Source organism: Lepidochelys olivacea (assembly GCF_965140295.1).
Source record: "Lepidochelys olivacea isolate rLepOli2 genome assembly, chromosome: 3".
NCBI classification, from domain to species: Eukaryota; Metazoa; Chordata; order Testudines; family Cheloniidae; genus Lepidochelys; species Lepidochelys olivacea.
In genome coordinates this window covers 140,069,683-140,092,001 of record NC_140413.1, presented here as the reverse complement: position 1 = coordinate 140,092,001, position 22,319 = coordinate 140,069,683, and positions in this window count along the sequence as shown.

The following is a 22,319-nucleotide window of genomic DNA, read 5'->3' as shown; positions in this document are numbered from 1 at the left end:
TGCTGGCGATCTCTTGCCCGCCACTTGCGGCGGTGGCAGGGGCACTGCGCCCACCAGAGTCCATCTCTGGCTTCGACAGGGCACAGGCCAGCATGGCAGAGCCTTTTCTCTGAGGGCCGGGGGGGGGACGTGGGAACTGCTTCTCTGACGAAATTAAAAGCAGCCGCCCGCAACGAACCGAAGGAAGCCCCAAGAGAACAAAAGCCCAACACGCTGCTGTCAGGAGTGGGATTTGAACCCACGCCTCCAGGGGAGACTGCGACCTGAACACAGCGCCTTAGACCGCTCGGCCACCCTGACGGCCCTCAAGAAGCCTCTCCGCTACCTGTCAGCAGAGCGGCCAACGCTCAGGCACACTGGAAGTCGAGGCCCGCTCCCATGGCCCCCTACCTAGTACCAAGAAAAGGGCCCTCAGCTCCCTCCCACCAAGAGGCAGCCAGGGAACGCCTCCCGCCATGGCAGGCAGAGATGAGGCTATCAGGAGTAGGATTGGAACCCACGTTTCCAAGGGAGACTGCGACCTTAACACAGCACCTTGGACCTCTCGGCCAACCTAACTGGGGGTGGCATGCTGTAGGGCCCCTGTACCCACCAGAGTCCCTCTCTGGCTTTGACAGGGCACAGGCCAGCATGGTGGCGCCTTTTCCCCGAGGCCCACGGGGAGGACGTGGGAACTCATTCTCTGACAAGATCAGCAGCAACCGCCCGCCCGTCCAAAAAAACCCGAAGCAAACCCCAAGAGAACAAAAGCCTGACATGCTGCTATCAGGAGTGGGATTCAAACCCACGCCTCCATGGGAGACTACGACCTTAACGAAGCGCCTTGGACCACTCGGCCACCCTCACTGGGAGCGGCATGCTGCCAGCGCTCTCTTGCAGCGGTGGCAGGGGCCGCGGGCCCACCAGAGTCCCTCTCTGGCTTCTACAGGGCGCAGGCGAGTGTGGCAGCGTCTTTTCCCCGAGGCCCCGGGGGAGGATGTGGGAACGCCATCTCTGACGAGATCAACAGAAATCGCCCGCCCGCAAAGAACCGAAGGAAGCTTAAAGAGAACAAAAGCTCAGCATGCTGCTCTCAGGAGTGGGATTCGAACCCAAGTCTCCGGAGGAGAGTGTGGCCTAAAAGCAGCATCTTGGATAGCATGGCCAGCCTGACCAAGCAGAGAGAGACCCCTCTGAGTGGGAGTCAAGAAAAAGCACCCGCATGCGGCACTGGGAGAAAAAACACCCCAGAACTCTCCCTCCATGTGACCCACCTCCGAGGGGGCGGAAACTCAGGGCTTCGATTCAAACCCATGCCTGTGGGGTAGACTGTGACCTGAACGCAGCACCTTAGACCGCTCGGCCACCCTGAAGGCCTGCAAGGAGTCCCTCCGCTAGCTGTCAGCAGAGTGGCCAATGCTCAGGCTCACTGGAAGTCGCTGCCCGCTTCCGCAGCCCCTTACCTAGCACCAAGAAAAGGGCCCTCAGCTCCCTCCCACTAAAAGGCGGCCAGGGAACCCCTCCCGCCACAGCAGGCAGAGAAGCGGAGATGGCCCCCTTTGGGGGGGAGTAGAAGAAAAAGCACGCACGTGCAGCACAGGGAGAGAAACCGGCCCACGGCTCTCCCTCCACGTGCCCCACTTCCGAGGAGAAGGAAACTCAGGGCTTGTCAGGGGTGGGATTCGAACCCATGCCTCCAGGGGAGACTGCGACCTTAATGCAGCGCCATGGACCATTCGGCCATTCTGACCAGGATCGGCGTCCTGCCGGCGATCTCTTGCCCGCCACTTGCGGCGGTGGCAGGGGCACTGCGCCCACCAGAGTCCATCTCTGGCTTCGACAGGGCACAGGCCAGCATGGCAGAGCCTTTTCTCTGAGGGCCGGGGGGGGGACGTGGGAACTGCTTCTCTGACGAGATTAAAAGCAGCCGCCCGCAACGAACCGAAGGAAGCCCCAAGAGAACAAAAGCCCAACACGCTGCTGTCAGGAGTGGGATTTGAACCCACGCCTCCAGGGGAGACTGCGACCTGAACGCAGCGCCTTAGACCGCTCGGCCACCCTGACGGCCCTCAAGAAGCCTCTCCGCTACCTGTCAGCAGAGTGGCCAACGCTCAGGCACACTGGAAGTCGAGGCCCGCTCCCATGGCCCCCTACCTAGTACCAAGAAAAGGGCCCTCAGCTCCCTCCCACCAAGAGGCAGCCAGGGAACGCCTCCCACCATGGCAGGCAGAGATGAGGCTATCAGGAGTAGGATTGGAACCCACGTTTCCAAGGGAGACTGCAACCTTAACGCAGCACCTTGGACCTCTCGGCCAACCTAACTGGGGGTGGCATGCTGTAGGGCCCCCATACCCACCAGAATCCGTCTCTGGCTTTGACAGGGCACAGGCCAGCGTGGTGGCGCCTTTTCCCCGAGGGCCACGGGGAGGACGTGGGAACTCCTTCTCTGACAAGATCAGCAGCAACCGCCCGTCCGTCCAAAAAAACCCGAAGCAAACCCCAAGAGAACAAAAGCCTGACATGCTGCAATCAGGAGTGGGATTCAAACCCACGCCTCCATGGGAGACTACGATCTTAACGAAGCGCCTTGGACCACTCGGCCACCCTCACTGGGAGCGGCATGCTGCCAGCGCTCTCTTGCAGCGGTGGCAGGGGCCGCGGGCCCACCAGAGTCCCTCTCTGGCTTCGACAGGGCTCAGGCCAGAGTGGAGGAGCCTTTTCTCCGAGGCCCCGGGGGAGCATGTGAGAACTCCTTCTCTGACGAGATCAATAGAAGCCGCCCGCCCGCAAAGAACCGAAGGAAGCCCCAAGAGAACAAAAGTCTGAGGGCCCTTTTCTTGGTACTAGGTAAGTGGCCACGGGAGCGGGTCTCTCTGAGTCCCTCTCTGGCTTCTACAGGGCGCAGGCGAGTGTGGCAGCGTCTTTTCCCCGAGGCCCCGGGGGAGGATGTGGGAACGCCATCTCTGACGAGATCAACAGAAGTCGCCCGCCCACAAAGAACCGAAGGAAGCTTAAAGAGAACAAAAGCTCAGCATGCTGCTCTCAGGAGTGGGATTCGAACCCAAGTCTCCGGAGGAGAGTGTGGCCTAAAAGCAGCATCTTGGATAGCATGGCCAGCCTGACCAAGCAGAGAGAGACCCCTCTGAGTGGGAGTCGAAGAAAAAGCACCCGCGTGCGGCACAGGGAGAAAAAACACCTCAGAACTCTCCCTCCATGTGTCCCACCTCCGAGGGGGCGGAAACTCAGGGCTTCGATTCAAACCCATGCCTGTGGGGTAGACTGTGACCTGAACGCAGCACCTTAGACCGCTCGGCCACCCTGAAGGCCTGCAAGGAGTCCCTCCGCTACCTGTCAGCAGAGCGGCCAATGCTCAAGCACACTGGAAGTCGCTGCCTGCTCCCGCGGCCCCTTACCTAGCAGCAAGAAAACAGCCCTTGGCTCCATCCCACCAAGAGGGGACCAGGGAACGCTTCCTGCCATGACAGGCAGAGAAGAGGCTGTCAGGGGTGGGATTCGAACCCACGTCTCCGGGGGAGACTGCGACCTTAATGCAGCGCCTTGGACCACTCGGCCACCCTGACTGGGAGCGGTGTGCTGCTGGCGCTCTCTTGCCCACCACTAGCGGTGATTGCAGGGGCCCCGGGCCCACCAGAGTCTCCCTCTGTCTTCGACAGGGCGTAGGCCAGCGTGGCGGAGCCTTTTCTCCGAAGCCCTGGGGGAGGATGTGAGAACTCCTTCTCTGACGAGATCAACAGAAGCCGCCCGCCCGCCCAAAAGGAAGCCTCAAGAGAACAAAAGCCCGGCACACCGCTGTCAGGAGTGGGATTCGAACCCACGCCTCCAGGGGAGACTGCAGCCTAAATGCAGCGCCTTAGACCACTCGGCCACCCTGACAGCCTGCTGCATCTCCCTCTGCTAGCTCAGGCACACTGGAAGTCGAGGCCCGCTCCCGTGGCCCCTTACCTAGTACCAAGAAAAGGGCCCTCAGCTCCCTCCCACCAAGAGGCAGCCAGGGAACGCCTCCCGCCATGGCAGGCAGAGATGAGGCTGTCAGGAGTAGGATTCGAACCCACCTTTCCGAGGGAGACTGCGACCTTAACACAGCACCTTGGACCGCTCGGCCAATCTGACTGGGGGTGGCATGCTGCATGGCCCCCGTACCCACCAGAATCCGTCTCTGGCTTTGACAGGGCACAGGCCAGCATGGTGGTGCCTTTTCCCCGACGCCTGGGGGAAGACGTGCAAACTCCTTCTCTGACAAGATCAGCAGCAACCGCCCGCCCGTCTGAAAAAAAACCGAAGCAAGCCCCAAGAGAACAAAAGCCTGAGACGCTGCTGTCAGGAGTGGGATTCGAACCCACGCCTCCAGGGGAGACTGTGACCTGAACGCAGAGCCTTAGACCGCTCGGCCACCCTGACGGCCTGCAAAAAGTCCCTCTGCTAGCTTTCGGCAGAGCGGCCAATGCTCAGACACACTGGAAGTCGTTGCCTACTCCCCCGCCCCCTTACCTAGCACCAAGAAAAGAGCCCTTGGCTCCCTCCCACCAAGAGGCGGCCAGGGAACGCTTCCTGCCACAACAGGCAGAGAAGAGGCTGTCAGGGGTGGGATTCGAACCCACGTCTCCGGGGGAGACTGCGACCTTAATGCAGTGCCTTGGACTGCTCAGCCACCCTGACCGGGAGTGGTGTGCTGCCAGCAGTCTCGTGCCCGCCACTTGCAGGGGCCCCAGGCCCACCAGAGTCCCTCTCTGGCTTCGACAGGGCGAAGGCCAGAGCGGAGGAGCCTTTTCTCCGAGGCCCTGGGGGAGGATGTGAGAACTCCTTCTCTGACGAGATCAACAGAAGCCGCCAGCAAAGAACCGAAGGAAGCCCCAAGAGAACAAAAGCCAGGCATGCCGCTGTCAGGAGTGGGATTCGAACCCACGTCTCCGGGGGAGACTGCGACCTGAACGCAGCGCCTTAGACCGCTCGGCCACCCTGACGGCCCTCAAGAAGCCTCTCCGCTAGCTGTCAGCAGAGCTGCTAACGCTCAGGCACACTGGAAGTCGAGGCCCGCTCCCATAGCCCCCTACCTAGTACCAAGAAAAGGGCCCTCAGCTCCCTCCCACCAAGAGGCAGCCAGGGAACGCCTCCCACCACGGCAGGCAGAGATGAGGCTATAAGGAGTAGGATTGGAACCCACGTTTCCAAGGGAGACTGCGACCTTAACACAGCACCTTGGACCGCTCGGCCAACCTAACTGGGGGTGGCATGCTGTAGGGCCCCTGTACCCACCAGAGTCCCTCTCTGGCTTTGACAGGGCACAGGCCAGCGTGGTGGCGCCTTTTCCCCGAGGCCCACGGGGAGGACGTGGGAACTCCTTCTCTGACAAGATCAGCAGCAACCGCCCGCCCGTCCAAAAAAACCCGAAGCAAACCCCAAGAGAACAAAAGCCCGACATGCCGCTGTCAGGAGTGGGATTCAAACCCACGCCTCCATGGGAGACTACGACCTTAACGAAGCGCCTTGGACCACTCGGCCACCCTCACTGGGAGCGGCATGCTGCCAGTGCTCTCTTGCAGCGGTGGCAGGGGCCGCGGGCCCACCAGAGTCCCTCTCTGGCTTCGACAGGGCTCAGGCCAGAGTGGAGGAGCCTTTTCTCCGAGGCCCCTGGGGAACATGTGAGAACTCCTTCTCTGACGAGATCAACAGAAGCCGCCCGCCCGCAAAGAACCGAAGGAAGCCCCAAGAGAACAAAAGTCTGAGGGCCCTTTTCTTGGGACTAGGTAAGTGGCCACGGGAGCGGGTCTCTCTGAGTCCCTCTCTGGCTTCTACAGGGCCCAGGCGAGTGTGGCAGCGTCTTTTCCCCGAGGCCCCGGGGGAGGATGTGGGAACGCCATCTCTGACGAGATCAACAGAAGTCGCCCGCCCACAAAGAACCGAAGGAAGCTTAAAGAGAACAAAAGCTCAGCATGCTGCTCTCAGGAGTGGGATTCGAACCCAAGTCTCCGGAGGAGAGTGTGGCCTAAAAGCAGCATCTTGGATAGCATGGCCAGCCTGACCAAGCAGAGAGAGACCCCTCTGAGTGGGAGTCGAAGAAAAAGCACCCGCGTGCGGCACAGGGAGAAAAAACACCTCAGAACTCTCCCTCCATGTGTCCCACCTCCGAGGGGGTGGAAACTCAGGGCTTCTCAGGGGTGGGATTCAAACCCACCTCTCCGGGGGAGACTGCGACCTTAACGCAGCGCCTTGGACTGCTCGGCCACCCTGACTAGGAGCGGTGTGCTGCTGGCTCTCTCTTGCCCGCCACTAGCGGTGATTGCAGGGGCCCCGGGCCCACCAGAGTCTCCCTCTGTCTTCGACAGGGCGCAGGCCAGCGTGGCGGAACCTTTTCTCCGAGGCCCCGGGGGAGGACGTGAGAACTCCTTCTCTGACGAGATCAACAGAAGCCGCCCGCCCGCCCGAAAGGAACGAAAGTAAGCCTCAAGAGAACAAAAGCCTGGCACATCGCTGTCAGGAGTGGGATTCAAACCCATGCTTCCAGGGGAGACTGCGACCTGAACGCAGCGCCTTAGACCGCTCGGCCACCCTGACAGCCTGTAAGAAGTCCCTCTGCTAGCTTTCGGCAGAGCGGCCAACGGTCAGGCGCACTGGAAGTCACTGCCTGCTCCTGCGGCCCCTTACCTAGCACCAAGAAAAGAGCCCTTAGCTCCCTCCCACCAAGAGGTGGCCAGGGATCGCCTCCCGCCACGGCAGGCAGCGAAGAGGCTGTCAGGAGTAGGATTCAAACCCACGTTTCCAGGGGAGACTGCAACCTTAACACAGCACCTTGGACCGCTCGGCCAACCTGACTGGTGGTGGCATGCTGCAGGGACCCCGTACCCACCAGAGTCCATCTCTGGCTTTGACACGGCACAGGTCAGTGTGGCGGTGCCTTTTCCCCGAGGCCCAGGGGGAGGACGTGGGAACTCCTTCTCTGACAAGATCGGCAGCAACTGCCCACCTGCCCGAAAAGAACCGAAGGAAGCCCAAAGAGAAAAAAAGCCTGACACGCAGCTGTCGGGAGTGGGATTTGAACCCACACCTCCAGGGGAGACTGCAACCTTAATGCAGCACCTTAGACCGCTCGGCCACCCTGACAGCCTACCAGATGTCCCTCTGCTAGCTTTCAGCAGAGCGGCCAACGCTCAGGCACACTGGAAGTCGGTGCCTGCTCCCGCGGCCCCTTATCCAGTACCAAGAAAAGAACCCTTGGCTCCCTCCAACCAAGAGGCGGCCAGGGAATGCCTCCTGCCACGACAGGCAGAGAAGAGGCTGTCAAGGGTGGGATTCAAACCCACGTCTCCGGGGGAGACTGCGACCTTAACGCAGCGCCTTAGACCGCTCGGCCACCCTGACCGGGAGCGCTCTTGCCCGCTACTAGTGGCGATGGCAGCGGCCCTAGGCCAACCAGAGTCTCCCTCTGGCTTCGACAGGGCGCAGGCCAGCATGGCGGAGCCTTTTCTCCGAGGCCCAGGGAGAGGACGTGGTAACTCCTTCTCTGACGAGATCAACAGAAGCATCCCACCTGCCTGAAAAGAACCGAAGGAAGCTCAAAGAGAACAAAAGCCTTACACGCAGCTGTCAGGAGTGGGATTTGAACCCACGTCTCCAGGGGAGACTGCAGCCTAAGTGCAGCACCTTAGACCACTCAGCCACACTGACAGCCTGCTGCAACTGTGTCTGCTAGCTCAGGCACACTGGAAGTTGAGGCCCGCTCCTGTGGCCCCTTACCTAGTACCAAGAAAAGGGCCCTCAGCTCCCTCCCACCAAGAGTCGGCCAGGGAACGCCTCCTGCCACGGCAGGCAGAGATGAAGCTGTCAGGAGTAGGATTCGAACCCACGTTTCCGAGGGAGACTGCGACCTTAACACAGCACCTTGGACCGCTTGGTGAACCTGACTGGGGGTGGCATGCTGAATGGCCCCCGTGCCCACCAGAGTCCATCTCTGGCTTTGACAGGGCACAGGCCAGCGTGGCGGCACCTTTTCCCCAAGGCCCAGGGTGAGGACGTGGGAACTCCTTCTCTGACAAGATCAGCAGCAACCTCCCGCAAAAAAACAAAGCAAGCCCCAAGAGAACAGCAGCCTGACACACTGCTCTCAGGAGTGGGATTCGAACCCACACCTCCAGGGGAGACTACGACCTTAATGTAGCGCTTTGGACCGCTCGCCCACCCTGACTGGGAGCGGCATGCTGTTGGTGCTCTCTTGCCCGCCACTTGCAGCGGTAGCAGGGGCCATGGGCCCACCAGAGTCCCTCTCTGGCTTCGACAGGGCACAGGCCAGCGTGGCGGCGCCTTTTCCCCAAGGCCCAGGGGGAGGACGTGGGAACTCCTTCTCTGACAAGATCAGCAGCAACTGCCTGCCCGCCCGAAAAGAACCTAAGGAAGTCCCAAGAGAACAAAAGCCTGACATGCCGCTGTCAGGAGTGGGATTTGAACCCACACCTCCAGGGAAGACCGCAACCTTAACGCAGCCCCTTAGACCGCTCAGCCACCCTGTCGGCCTACAAGAAGTCCCTCTGCTAGCTTTTGGCAGAGTGGCCAACGCTCAGGCACACTGGAAGTCGCTGCCTGCTCCCACGGCCCCTAACCTCGCACCAAGAAAAGGGCCCTTGGCTCCCTTCCACCAAGAAGCGGCCAGGGAATGCCTCCTGCCACGACAGGCAGAGAAGAGGCTGTCAGGGGTGGGATTCGAACCCACGTCTCCAGGGGAGACTGCAACCTTAACGCAGCGCCTTGGACCGCTCGGCCACCCTGACCGGCTTCAACAGGGCGCAGACCAGCATGTCGGAGCCTTTTCTCCGAGGCCCCAGGGGAGGACTTGGGAACTCCTTTTCTGACGAGATCAAGAGCAACCACCCACCCGCCCTAAAAGAACTGAAGAAAGGCCCAAAAGAACAAAAGCCCGGCACGCCGCTGTCAGGAGTGGGATTCGAGCCCACGTCTCTGGAGGAGACTGCGGCATAAACACAGCGCCTGATGGCCTGCTGCAGATTCCTCTGCTTGCTTTTGGCAGAGAGAGGCATGCTCAGGCATCGTCCTTCTTTGGTTTCAGAAAAGAGCTGCTGAAAAGGCTTAATATGTGGAAGGAATTTGTAACTTTTTCTTTTGTCTTGTTATGTGAGGTGATGGAGTTTCATATAGTGTAGACAGCAGTAGCCATTCTGTGTTTTCGAGTGTCAGTTGTGGATGTGAATGTTTGGCTCATCTTCTTTGGAGTGTGATATGTGTGAATGTTTTCCACTTACCCCACATGTATGGGGTGGGGCTAATCTGTGGAGTGTTGTATATATTCCCATGTGGTTGGCAAAGTCCTCAGCTGGCAAACAGGAGCAGCAAACAGGGGAGTTTCAGAGGGAGTTTCTGTGGGGAGAGAATGCACGTGGGCTGCTGTTGTGGGGGAAGGCTGTCCTCAGCCTCCGTGGCCCTGTGGGTGTTGCCTCTCAGTGCTGTACAGCATGTTCCTTCCTGCCCCATGCTCTATTGGGTTCATTCCTCCGTGGTGCTCAAGACAGCTGCATGTAAACTGGAACAGGTGCTCTGAGGGGGTCCCAGAGAATTAGAAGAATGGAGGGCCTTTCCTCTAGGAGGACTCTGGTAGCGTTTGGCTTGTTCAGTCTTGGATACACAAGTCTGAGAGGGGACATGTTCACTCTCTTTAAGGGGCAAGCATCAAGGAAGGTGAAGAGGTATTGAAAGAAAAATACAGTGATGTCCTAGGGCCTCATGGCTGTAACCTGGCCACATATGGATTGCAGCTATCTATTAGATGACTGTTTCCGATCACCAGAGGAATGAGGTCCCAGAACAGCTTCCCGGTTGGAGTTGTAGGGATAAACAACTGACTTAGTTTTACATGAGTTGGACACATGTATGAATGTGATTGTATGATGGGGGTGCTTGTCCTGCCAGGGGGGCAGGGCTCAGCAGCCATAAACACTCATGCCTCAGGGTTTCAGCTGCTCACCCACAAATTACAGGCAGGTATCTGACCCACCCCGCGCCATGTGTTCTTGGAGGTTTGTAGTTCTCTCTTTCCACTGAGGCATCAGTGATGGCTATGGCTAGAGACGGGACATTGGACGGATGGGTTAGTGTTCTACAGTGGCTTCGAGGACTTTCTATCTCAGCTATTTGTCTGGCTGATTCTTGCTCACGTGCTCAGTGTCTGAGTGCCCTCTGTGGGGTCGAGCAGGAATTTTCCCCCAGTGCCAGGTTAGACTGGTAGTGGCCTTTGGATTTTTTTTTTGTCTCCTTTTCAAAGTGTGGGTCCTGGTCACTTGCCAGGATTATCTGGGTATATCTCTGTGACCCTAGGCACCTCTGTATTCACATCCAACACAGTACTGCAATGGTTTTCATGCAAAATATGCCTTGGGAGGTATTTAAAAAACAATGACACTGATCAAAAATATCATTGTGTAAGCAGAGTCAGGACGAGCTCCACCCTGACATCTGGTGGTGAGGTGTGGCAAGTTGTGAAAAAGAACTTCAGGGGCTGATCTCATTTGCATAGGCACACCACCCTGCCTAGAATGAGGCCATAACTGCTCAAATGGTCACTTTGGCTGTTGTGGGATCCCCAGTGTCTCTGTTATTGGGGCGGGAAGAATAAATTGTTATTACCTTGATTATGGGAACTGTGCTTGGAACTGTACTTTGCCTTTTGTTATGATGGAGGGACTCACCATCAACTAAGTAGCACTCACTAGGCAAGGGACATGGGTTCCAAAATTCTGTTAATTGAGAGAGGCTTGAGGCAGGTGTTAGTACTTGGTGGTGTGGGCCCCTTTGTGAGGGCCTGAAACACCAGTTGCACCTCTGTCTCTCTCCACTGTAGAATGTCAGAGCTAATTTTGGGTCTATTAGGAGTCTTGCTACAGGTACTGTGCTGAATTCACTTTGGTCTTATGGTGCACCAGCACTAAGGCTTCCACTACTATGAGCTGGAATCACCGAGCACTGTGTCAAGTAGTGGGGAGCCGGAAGATCTAGAGTGCAGTGGTGCTGTTCATGGATAGACTGGCGGAGTGTTCGTGAGACGGCGAGATGGAGCTGTGCAGAGCGGAGCCCTGTGGGGCAGTCAGCTTCAGGACATGTAAGGTGCCCCTTACCTCTTTCCCTCACACACAAGCACATTTTAGCCAGACTGGGGAGTAACACTATGCAGATGAACTTTTGAACTCTGGGGCTGGACTTTTTTGGACTTTGGGTGATTTGTGGATTGCTGGACTCAAGAGACATTTGGGTTCTGGGACTCAAGAACCCGAGGGAAAGGATGTGGCCCAATTTGCTGGGGTGGGTCTTTGCTCATGGTTTGGTTAATGAACACTAGTTGTGTTGTTTCCCCAATTTAATGCTGATGATATTTACCTCATGTTATTAAAGATTCTCTGCTACACGGAGACTCTGTGCTTGCGAGAGGGGAAGTATTGCCTCTTTGAGGCGCCCAGGGGGTGTGTAAGATTTTCCCAGGTCACTGGGTGGGGTCTCGAGCCAGTTTTGCATTTGCTTTGATGAGAGGGAACCCCTGTGTACTGAACCCGGCCCTTGCTGCTATCAACTTGGCCTGGCAGAAGGGTTACAATTGCAAAAGAAATGTAACAATGCTGTATGTGACATTGTGGATACTTACTAATATTATGCTTTCAAGGCTGTGACTAAAAGGTGTTTAAGCCAGGCATGCCAAAGGGAGTTGATAAACAAGTTTTCTCCAGACAAAGAGGCTGATATATCAAACCAGGGGTGTGGCCCATATTCAATGGGCTACTCGTTTGTAGCCGTTTGTAGCGGGGGTTGCTGCAAGAAGAGATAAGTAGCATTGTAACAATCATTATGGAGGGAGAAATCAGCATGCAACGGAATTCCCCAGACCTCATAGCACCTTTACTGATCACGCACCAATTAACTTTATGTGGGGGCACCCTTCAGAAGAAGACATCTCAAAGTTTCATTGAACTATAAAGAGAGGGAGAGCAAATCCACACATGATCCTTCACTTCAAGGAGACAAGAAACAAAGCAATTTGATTTCTGTGTTGGAACCTTCCCAGACTGGCCAATAAAAAGCTGGAAAGGAGACTGTGGGTGAGAGAAACCATCTTGAACAAAGACTGTATCATGCTAGATTAAGTTTTAGTCTTTTAGATGCATGTTTTCACTTCTATTTGCTTGTAACCGTCCCTATCTTTTATCTGTTTTGCTTGATTTGACAGAAGAATGCTAGCAGGAGCATCCCACACACTGACATTGCTGCCACCCCAAAAAGGCTTCAGGTCCAGCTGGTATCACTTAGCCACTTTCTGTTGGAGCATTACAGAGAGCTGGGTGGTGGTAATTATTGGGCTAGACACAATTGACACAGTAACTGGGTGTATCTATATTTGGGAGAAACAAGTAATCATGGGCAGTGCTCTAGGGGAGATGACGAGGTTGTGTTTTCTGCTTACCTGTGTCATGTTCTGTTTTGCTGGGGAACTGAATGATACATGTGCATGTACTGAAAGGGAAGCAGCCTGGGTGTGTTGGTAACTGAGATATCATGAAAGCAGGCTAAGCAGCACTGCTCATGGGACAGCTGAAGAAGTGCCCTGTGACACTTGATATCACTTAATCCGTGATCTCTTGTTAATGAACTTGTTTTTCTTTTGTTTTAAATCATCAGTGCTGGATAAGCTTAGTAAAGTTTGTAGGTTAGAATGTCACGCTAATGAAGAGGCAATGTACCTAAGACCTTCGTTGTGATGGTCCAGTGAGAGTGACAGGAGGATTTGGGGGCAGATTCTGGGTAGGAAGCAGTGATGAGCTGCCAAAATCTGAAGAACTGGTTCCTTCAGTTGCTCCGGGTCTTCGGTGGCACCTTGGTGGCAGGTCCTTCACTCGCTCCGGGTCTTCGGCGGCACTGAAGGACCCACTGCTGAAGTGCCGCCGAAGACCCAGAGCGAGTGAAGGGTCTGCCGCCGAAGACCCGGAGTGCCGCCTGGTGAGTAAAAATTAAAAAGGGATTCTCAGCCAGGGGAGCCTCCCCAGCCAAGAGCTCAGGTTGGCCGGACAGGATGGTCCTGCGAGCCGGTTGTGGCTCGCAGGCCGAAGTTTGCCCACCCTTTTAACAACCGGTTCTAAATCGGCTTCAAAATTTAACAACCGGTTCACGTGAACCGGTGCGAACTGGCTCCAGCTCATCAGTAGCTGGAAGTGTTCTAAAATCAGCCTGCAAGGAGTATCCAAGTTGGGCAAAGCCAGGGTCAGGCTTTTGGGTGCTGTTAAGCTGTTGGGTTCAGAGTCCTGAACCAAAGTTGCACAGCCACAAGACACCCAGGGTTACAAGGCAGACACTGACTGAACCCCTTACTGGCCTAGGTGGAATTTAGGTCTGCCAGGTGGCCTGCAGTTGCCGCATCTTTAGTACAGAAGTGCAGCCCATAAAACATACAGTTCCCAGTGAATATTTCAGCCAGGCTGTCCTGATGAAGATGGAGCATTATCTAATGGGGCTTGCATACTCCCCAGGCTACACATCCATTGTAAAAATTAAGCTTGCTGCGAGCTGGCCTATTTTATACAATTTAGGTATGGTTTTCCTTCAGCTGGGCAAACTTTGAACACCCCAGTGCTAAGAATCACAACTGGCTTTTCTTCCCATGATCTCCAAGTGCTTTATAAAGTTTCAGAGAGGAAAACTGAGGTGTGAAGGGGCTAAGAAACTTGATTTCAGTCATGTAATGAGTATGTTAGGAGTAGAACCAGGTCAGCCAGTCCCTAGGCCTGTGCTCTTAAAATTATTGCCTATGCTTTAGTGAGTGACAGGGGAACTGGAATATGAAAAGCCACCCAGAAAAAGAAAGGGTATTTCAATATAATTGATCTGTTTGGCCACGAATACTGGCTGTGTGGGAACAGAGAGAGATAAGGCTAATGGGTTCATTGCAGAGCAATGTGGTTTGGTCTGTAGCCTGCTATGTTGTATGCGCTGCTCCATTATTTCATTTTTATGTGTTTAGGAAAACTAGAAAACTGGCGTGTAACTAATGACTCTTGGTATTTAATTTGCCTGATGTGTGTTGCTTTTGTAGGCGTGACATAAGTAATACTGATGATCGTCATTGTCCAAATACATTGCCCAAGTAAGAGCTCCCTGAGCTCTCTCCCCTCTATTCCCAAAATGTTTAGCACTCAGATTCACTTTTTTTTTGCTCCTTCTATTACCGAGGAAACCCATCTGGTTGATATTTCATAAGCTTTCCATGTAAAGGAATGTGACACAAATTATAAAGCTCAAATACAGTTGTGTTATGGAGTACATACATGCCACAGATATTTGGAATGTGAATTAAAACAAAAACTAGGTCAACCTTTTCTTAAGACGCCAGGTGTTTAATAAAAAACATTTTATTCTAGACATTTCTGTTGAGTTCATCTCAATTTTACAGTAAACCACGAGGTATGTTGTGCCACCTATTGGCAAAAATGACAAATTACAATGGCTTAAGAATCCGGTTTGAAGCAGAATCTATCAGTCTTAACATGAACTGACTTTCTTCCAGTAAAATACTGGAGGAGGCTCCTACATACGAACGGCCATACTGGATCAGACCAACGGTCCATCTAGCCCAGTATTCCAACAGTGGCCAACGCGAGGTGCTTCAGAGGGAATGAACAGAACCGGTAATCAAGTGATCCATCCCCTCACTTCCATTCCCAGCTTCTGGCAAACAAAGGCTAGGAACACCATCCCTGCCCATCCTGGTTAATAGCTGTTGATGGACCTATCCTCCATGAATTTATCTAGTTTTTTCTTGAACCCTGATATAGTCTTGTCCTTCACAACATCCTCTGGCAAAGAGTTCCACAGGTTGGCTGTGCATTGTGTGAAGAAATACTTCCTTTTGTTTGTTTTAAACCTTCTGCCTATTAATTTCATTTGGTGACCCCTAGTTCTTGTGTTATGAGAAGGAGTAAATCGCACTTCCTTTTCCATTTTCTCTACATCATACATGATTTTATAGACATCTATCATATCTCTCCTCTCCCCACCACCCTCAAGTCGTCTCTTTTCCAAGCTGAAAAATCTCAGTCTTATCAATCTCTCCTCATATGGAAGCTGTTTGATACCCCAAATCATGTTTGTTGCCCTTTTCTGTACCTTTTCCAATTCCAATATATCTTTTTTGAGATGGGGCGACCAGATCTGCAGGCAGTATTCAAGATGTGGGCATACCATGGATTTACAGAGAGGCAGTATAATATTTTCTGTCTTATTATCTGTCCCTTTTCTAATGAGTCCCAACACTGTTAGCTTTTTTGACTGCTGCTGCACATTGAGTGGATGTTTTTAAGACGAGAACTATCTACAATGACTGCAATGAGCCTTTTTTGAGCGCAAACAGTTAATTTAGACCCCATCATTTTATATATATAGTTGGGATTATATATTAGTTGCGGATGATACTAAACTGGGAGGAGTGGTTGATATGCGGGAGGGCAGGGATAGGATACAGAGGGACCTAGACAAATTGGAGGATTGGGCCAAAAGAAATCTGATGAGGTTCAATAAGGATAAGTGCAGGCTCCTGCACTTTGGACGGAAGAACCCAATGCACAGCTACAGACTAGGGACCGAATGGCTAGGCAGCAGTTCTGCGGAAAAGGACCTGGGGTGACAGTGGATGAGAAGCTGGATATGAGTCAGCAGTGTGCCCTTGTTGCCCAGAAGGCCAATGGCATTTTGAGATGTATAAGTAGGGGCATAGCGAGCAGATCGAGGGACGTGATCGTTCCCCTCTATTCGACATTGGTGAGGCCTAATCTGGAGTACTGTGTCCAGTTTTGGGCCCCACACTACAAGAAGGATGTGGATAAATTGGAGAGAGTCCAGCGAAGGGCAACAAAAATGATTAGGGGTCCGGAACACATGACTTATGAGGAGAGGCTGAGGCAACTGGGATTGTTTAGTCTGCAGAAGAGAAGAATGGGAGGGGATTTGATAGCTGCTTTCAACTACCTGAGAGGTGGTTCCAGAGAGGATGGTTCTAGACTATTCTCAGTGGTAGAAGATGACAGGACAAGGAGTAATGGTCTCAAGTTGCAGTGGGGGAGGTTTAGGTTGGATATTAGGAAAAACTTTTTCACTAGGAGGGTGGTGAAACACTGGAATGCGTTACTTAGGGAGGTGGTAGAATCTCCTTCCTTAGAAGTTTTTAAGGTCAGGCTTGACAAAGCCCTGGCTGGGATGATTTAATTGGGGATTGGTCCTGCTTTGAGCAGGGGGTTGGACTAGATGACCTCCTGAGGTCCCTTCCAACCCTGAGATTCTATGATTATGTTTTCCACTATGCATTACTTTGCATTTATCAACATTGAATTTCATCTGCCATTTTGTTACCCACTCACCCAGTTTTGTGACATCCCTTTGTAACTCTTCACAGTCTCCTTTGGACTTAATTATTTTGAGTAGTTTTGTATCATCTGCAAATTTTGCACTTCGCCGTTTACCCCTTTTTCTAGATCATTTGTTAATATGTTCAATAAGACTGGTCTCAGTACAGATCCCTGTGGGACACCCCTATTTACCTCTCTCCATTCTGAAAACTGAACATTTATTCTTACCCTTTGTCTCGTATCTTTTAACCACTTACTGATCCATGCAAGGACCTTCCTTCTTATCCCATGATAGCTTACTTTGCTTAAAAGCTTTTGGTGAGGGCCTTGTCAAAGGATTTCTGAAAAATCTAGGTACGCTATATCCAGTGGATCTCCCTTGTTCACATGCTTGGTAACCCACCTCAAAGAATTCTAGCGAGACATGGTTTCCTTTTACAAAAACCATGTTGCCTCTTCCCCAACAAATTGTGTGCATCCATGTGCCTGATAATTCTGTTCTTTATTATAGTTTCAACCAATTTGCCTAGTACTGAAGTTAGGCTTATTGGCCTGTAATTGCCAGGGTCGCCTCTGGAGTCTTTTTTTTTTTAAAATAATGGTGTCACATTAGCTATCCTCCAGTCATCTGGCACAGAAGCTGATTTAAATGTTAGGTTACATACCACGGCTATTAGCTCAGCAATTTCACATTTGAGTTCCTTCAGAACTCTTGGGTGAATACCATCTGGTCCTGGTGACTTATTACTGTTCAATTTATCTATTTACCAACCCTCCTGGGCAGGTTTCCAGGAATTCAGTGTTAAAATTCCACCACTAAATTGAAAAGTGTATAACAAGAATTTATCTGCTTTTGACAGAACTCACCTGCCTTTCTAATACTGCTTTATCAGCCATGCCAAACAGGTCTAGTCCTGTGTTAATGGGTGGGGAAGGAATGGGTTTTTCCAATTTTTTCAATGGTGGGTAGATGGGACACTGCCTGATAACCTGCAACCACAGGTCCTTACAGACCAGTGGATGCAACAGCTGTTAAAAGTTGTTGCTAGCACTCATAGGCAGGTTGCTGTTGCCCTAGGAGCCAATGTTTGAAAAATGGATCAGAGAATGGGTCTAATGTTGAATCCCCAGGAGTGGCAGAGAGGGGATATGGTTATGTACCAACTGGTTAAAGAGAGAGCCCACGCTGTAAGGCCAGTCTAGGCAGGACCTGTGAGAAAGCAAGTCCCACTGTTTATCAGCTAGAAATCTGATTGGGGAAGAAAACCACATTGAAATGTTTCAGAGTAGCAGCCGTGTTAGTCTGTATCTGTAAAAAGAAAAGGAGTACTTGTGGCACCTTAGAGACTAACAAATTCATTAGAGCATAAGCTTTCGTGAGCTACAGCTCACTTCATCAGATGCATACAGTGGAAAATACAGTGGGGAGATTTTATATACACAGAGAATATGAAACAATGGGTTTTACCATACACACTGTAACAAGAGTGATTAGGAAAGGTGAGCTATTACCAGCGGGGGGCGGGGAGGGACACCTTTTGTAGTGATAATCAAGATGGGCCATTTCCAGCAGTTAACAAGAACAGTAGGAGGGGAAATAAACAAGGGGAAATAGTTTTACTTTGTGTAATGACACATCCACTCCCAGTCTTTATTCAAGCCTAAGTTAATTGTATCCAGTTTGCAAATTAATTCCAATTCAGCAGTCTCTCATTGGAGTCTGTTTCTGAAGTTTTTTTGTTGAAGAATTGCCACTTTTAGGTCTGTAATCGAGTGACCAAAGAGATTGAAGTGTTCTCCGACTGGTTTTTGAATGTTATAATTCTTGACGTCTGATTTTTGTCTGTTTATTATTTTACGTAGAGACTGTCCAGTTTGGCCAATGTACATGGCAGAGAGGCATTGCTGGCACATGATGGCATATATCACATTGGTAGATGCGCAGGTGAATGAGCCTCTGATAGTGTGGCTGATGTGATTAGGCCCTATGATGGTGTCCCCTGAATAGATATATGGACACAGTTGGCAACGGGCTTTGTTGCAAGGATAAGTTCCTGGGTTAGTGGTTGTGTTGTGTGGTATGTGGTTGCTGGTGAGTACTTGCTTCAGGTTGGGGAGCTGTCTGTAAGCAAGGACTGGCCTGTATCCCAAGATCTGTGAGAGTGATGGGTTGTCCTTCAGGATAGGTTGTAGATCTTTGATGATGCATAGGAGAGGTTTTAGTTGGGGGCTGAAGGTGACGGCTAGTGGCGTTCTGTTACTTTCTTTGTTGGGCCTGTCCTGTAGTAGGTAACTTCTGGGCACTCTTCTGGCTCTGTCAATCTGTTTGTTCACTTCAGCAGGTGGGCACTGTAGTTGTAAGAATGCTTGATAGAGATCTTGTAGGTGTTTGTCTCTGTCTGAGGGGTTGGAGCAAATGCAGTTGTATCGTAGAGCTTGGCTCCTCACAGCTGAAATGCTGGACAGGGAATAGCCCTGACCAACTCCAAACAAATTAAGATCACTGCACATGCTGAAGCCCAAGAGGGTGCTCAGAGCACAGTGGGCTGTTCAAGAACCCACTCCCGAGAAGGGGGTGAAACTCAGGTCCAGCAATATCTGAGTACAAGTTAATAAGTTTAGTTTAAATATTAATGTATAGCCCTTCTATATAGGGAGGGCAAAAGTTTTATTTTGCTTTGTGTTTCAGATTACTAATTGCGTGGATGCTGGAAGATTTTGGAGACGATGCAGTCCTGTGTGCTGTTTTAGCTGGCATTTGGATAGCAGACGTCCTCCTTTGGTGGTGTGAATCCAAAACCTGTTGTATTCGAGGCTGGGGAGACTTCCCGTGGATGACAGTGGAAAATAAAGTGAACAACATGCTCGACATTACCACTGATCCCACCATCCCAGGAGAAATAATCACTCTTTTAGGCTCCTTGGATGGATATGATCCCACTTCAATAAAACTGAAAGGCATGGACTTGGACAAAGTAAATAGTAGTGTGGGAATGAGCAAGCACTGGCAATGTATCATGGTTTAGATTGCAAAGGATTTACACTGGTGACTACAGCATTTCTAGCACTGTGGCAGCAACATCACCATCCTTATGCATACATGGGGGAGGTGGGAGAGTGAATTTATTAGTTGGAGGAATAAAAGTCTACCCAGAAGAAGACGGTTATCGCTGGGTGGGAACGGACAGCCTGCTATTTAGTTGTAGTAAGCCCAAGTGCATTCACTTGTGGAATGACATGGCTAAGCGGGACAATTCATTTTAGGCTGAAACACTCCCTTTTGTTCCTATATGCTGGGCAAGAAGATTTTGGGGAAGCAAAACTAAAGTTAGTGACACCAGGAGGGCAATGGGAAAATCTTTTGCCCTGCACTTGGGAGGCCCTGGGTTCTCAGGAAATTTACAATAGGGATAAAGGATGTTTTGATAAGAGGGTGGTTAAATGGTACATAAGGTAAAATGGTTATTAACATGCAGCTCAATATGACAAGAAAATGGCCCCTTCTGGGACCTCGTAGAGCCAAAGGAATAGAAGTGTGGATTTTGGAACCACCTGTAATTAATTAGATTGGTTTTAACCACATATGTGCCAATGTAAAAAGCAATGGGTGATTGATCCAACACACATGGCTGGTCTCTGCTGTTTCAGCTCCCGGCTCTGGGCTGCTGCTCTGGCTCCCCCAGCTCTGAGCTGTGGCTCTGTCCCTGGCTCTACCTTACTCTGCTGTGGCAGCCCCATCTCACATAGAGGACAGGCCCTAGTCTCTCAGCTCCCTCATTGGCCTGCCCACCCTATCAACCTTAGTGTGCTGGCCTCTCCCGATTGGCCCTGTTGACCTATCACTCCCAGCATCAGAACTCCTCTTTGGCCCTTCCCCTTTCTCTTGGTATTGGGAGAAGGACAACCAAAAAAACCACAAAGGCTCAGTCTATGCTACCACTTATGTTGGTATAACTTATGTCACACAGGGGAGTGAATAAATCACCCCCCTGAGCAAGGTAGGTTATACTGACCTAAGTGCCAGTGTGGACAGTGAAATGCCGACAGGAGAGCTTCTCCCACCAGCATAGCTGCCGCTGCATGTTGGGAGTTGATTAATTATGTTGAGGGGAGAGGTCTCTCCCATTGGCATAGAGCAGCTATATGATCTTACAGTGATGCAGTTGCATCAGTACCGCTGTACTCTCTAGTGTAGACATAGCCTTAGTTTCAGTAAGAGCCAACAGCCCCCTTCAGTTGGCTTCCCGGGCAGGTGTGGTGGAAGGTGTTGTGTACACCTTGTACACAGTAGGTTGCTGGACTGCCACTAGCCGGTCAGGCTTGTGCCAGGTTTGGACTAGCTACACAGCCCCATTCTCACAGAGATACACCAGAGATGTGTCTTCCATAAGATCTTAGGATTTGGGTCCTACCAAATTCACGGTCCATTTTGATAAATTTCGTGGTCGTAGGATTTTTAAAATCTTAAATTTCATGGCCTCAGACATTTAAATCTGAAATGTCACGGTGTTGTAACCGTGGAGGTCCCGACCCACACGGGGGTCATGGGAGAGGGGGTTGTAATATTGCCTCTGGCAGCGCTGCCTTCAGAGCCGGGCAGCCGGAGAGTGGCGGCTGCTGGCCGGGAGCCCCGCTCTGAAGGCAGAGCCTCAGCCAGAAGCAGCACGGAAGTGAGGATGGGATGGGATGGGATGGCATTGCTGCCATTACTGCTGTGCGGCTCGTGGAGGTGCATCTGACCAGGCCCTGGAAGTGGCCTGTGCAGCAGAAGAGGAAGTCCCACCCCTCCTCAGCCTGGCCCGGACTAGCAGCTGGAACCTGGTACATGGTAGGAGTCCCCAGCCGGGGCACCCCCCCCCCCAGCCCTGCCCCTCCCCAGAGCTTGTGGGTTAAAGGGGCCTTGGGCTGCCTGTGTGTGTGGGGGTGACAACAGTGCCCCCTGACCACGGCACCCTGGGCAGTCACGCAAGTCACCCACGTATAAGGCCAGCCCAGCTCCCCCTGCCCCAAGTGACAACTGCCCCCATATGATGCCACCCTTCCTGCTGCACTGCTTTCAGAGCTGGGTGGTCAGAGAATGGTGGCTGCTGGCCAGGCACCCAGCTCTGAAGGCAGTGCAAAAGTAAGCGTGGCAATACCGCAAACCTGCTCCAAAATAGCCAGATTTCATGGTTTGTGAAGCTTTTTTCATGGCCATGAATTTGGTAAGGCCCTACCTATGATGTACTGCTAGGAATGGCTGTTGTGAGATCCTTAAATCTGATATGCACAGCATCACCCGGTGTCTGTACGGTGTCATTCAGCTTCATAGTCCACCACAGGAGAGCTGGTGAAGCACTAAGCTGATCTCCAGTAAAAACAGCCACTGCCACCACAAGGGGGCTACTTACAAACCATTGAGGGGAACCCAAGCCCCAGCAGGAGGCGACATTGTCGGGGTGGAGGATGGGCTGTGGGTATGTGAACAGAAGTGCAGCTGCAACCACTTTATTAGCACTGTGATCAGGTCAATGTGGCAAAGTTATGCTGTATTGGGTTAGCAGGCTTTCCTGTGTCAGTACATTAATGGGGACTGGGGGAAGAACAAAGAGGGAAGGAACAAACTGCACTGCTTTCCTAACTGCATTTAGGAAAGGGGCCTTCCCAGATCCAGGGAATGGTAAGAGTTAGGGAAAGGAAGGCATTGCATTTAGGCTAGTTTAGTGCTTGGGATATTTTCTCTGCAATGCTTTTGCTCTAAATAAATAATATTTTACTTTAAGGAAGCTATTTGGTTACTCATATCTCAGCTAGAGGGTTTTGTTTGTTTGTTTGCTAAATTAAGACTAAAAGAAAAGGAGTACTTGTGGCACCTTAGAGACTAACCAATTTATTTGAGCATAAGCTTTCGTGAGCTACAGCTCACTTCATTGGATGCATTCAGTGGAAAATACAGTGGGGAGA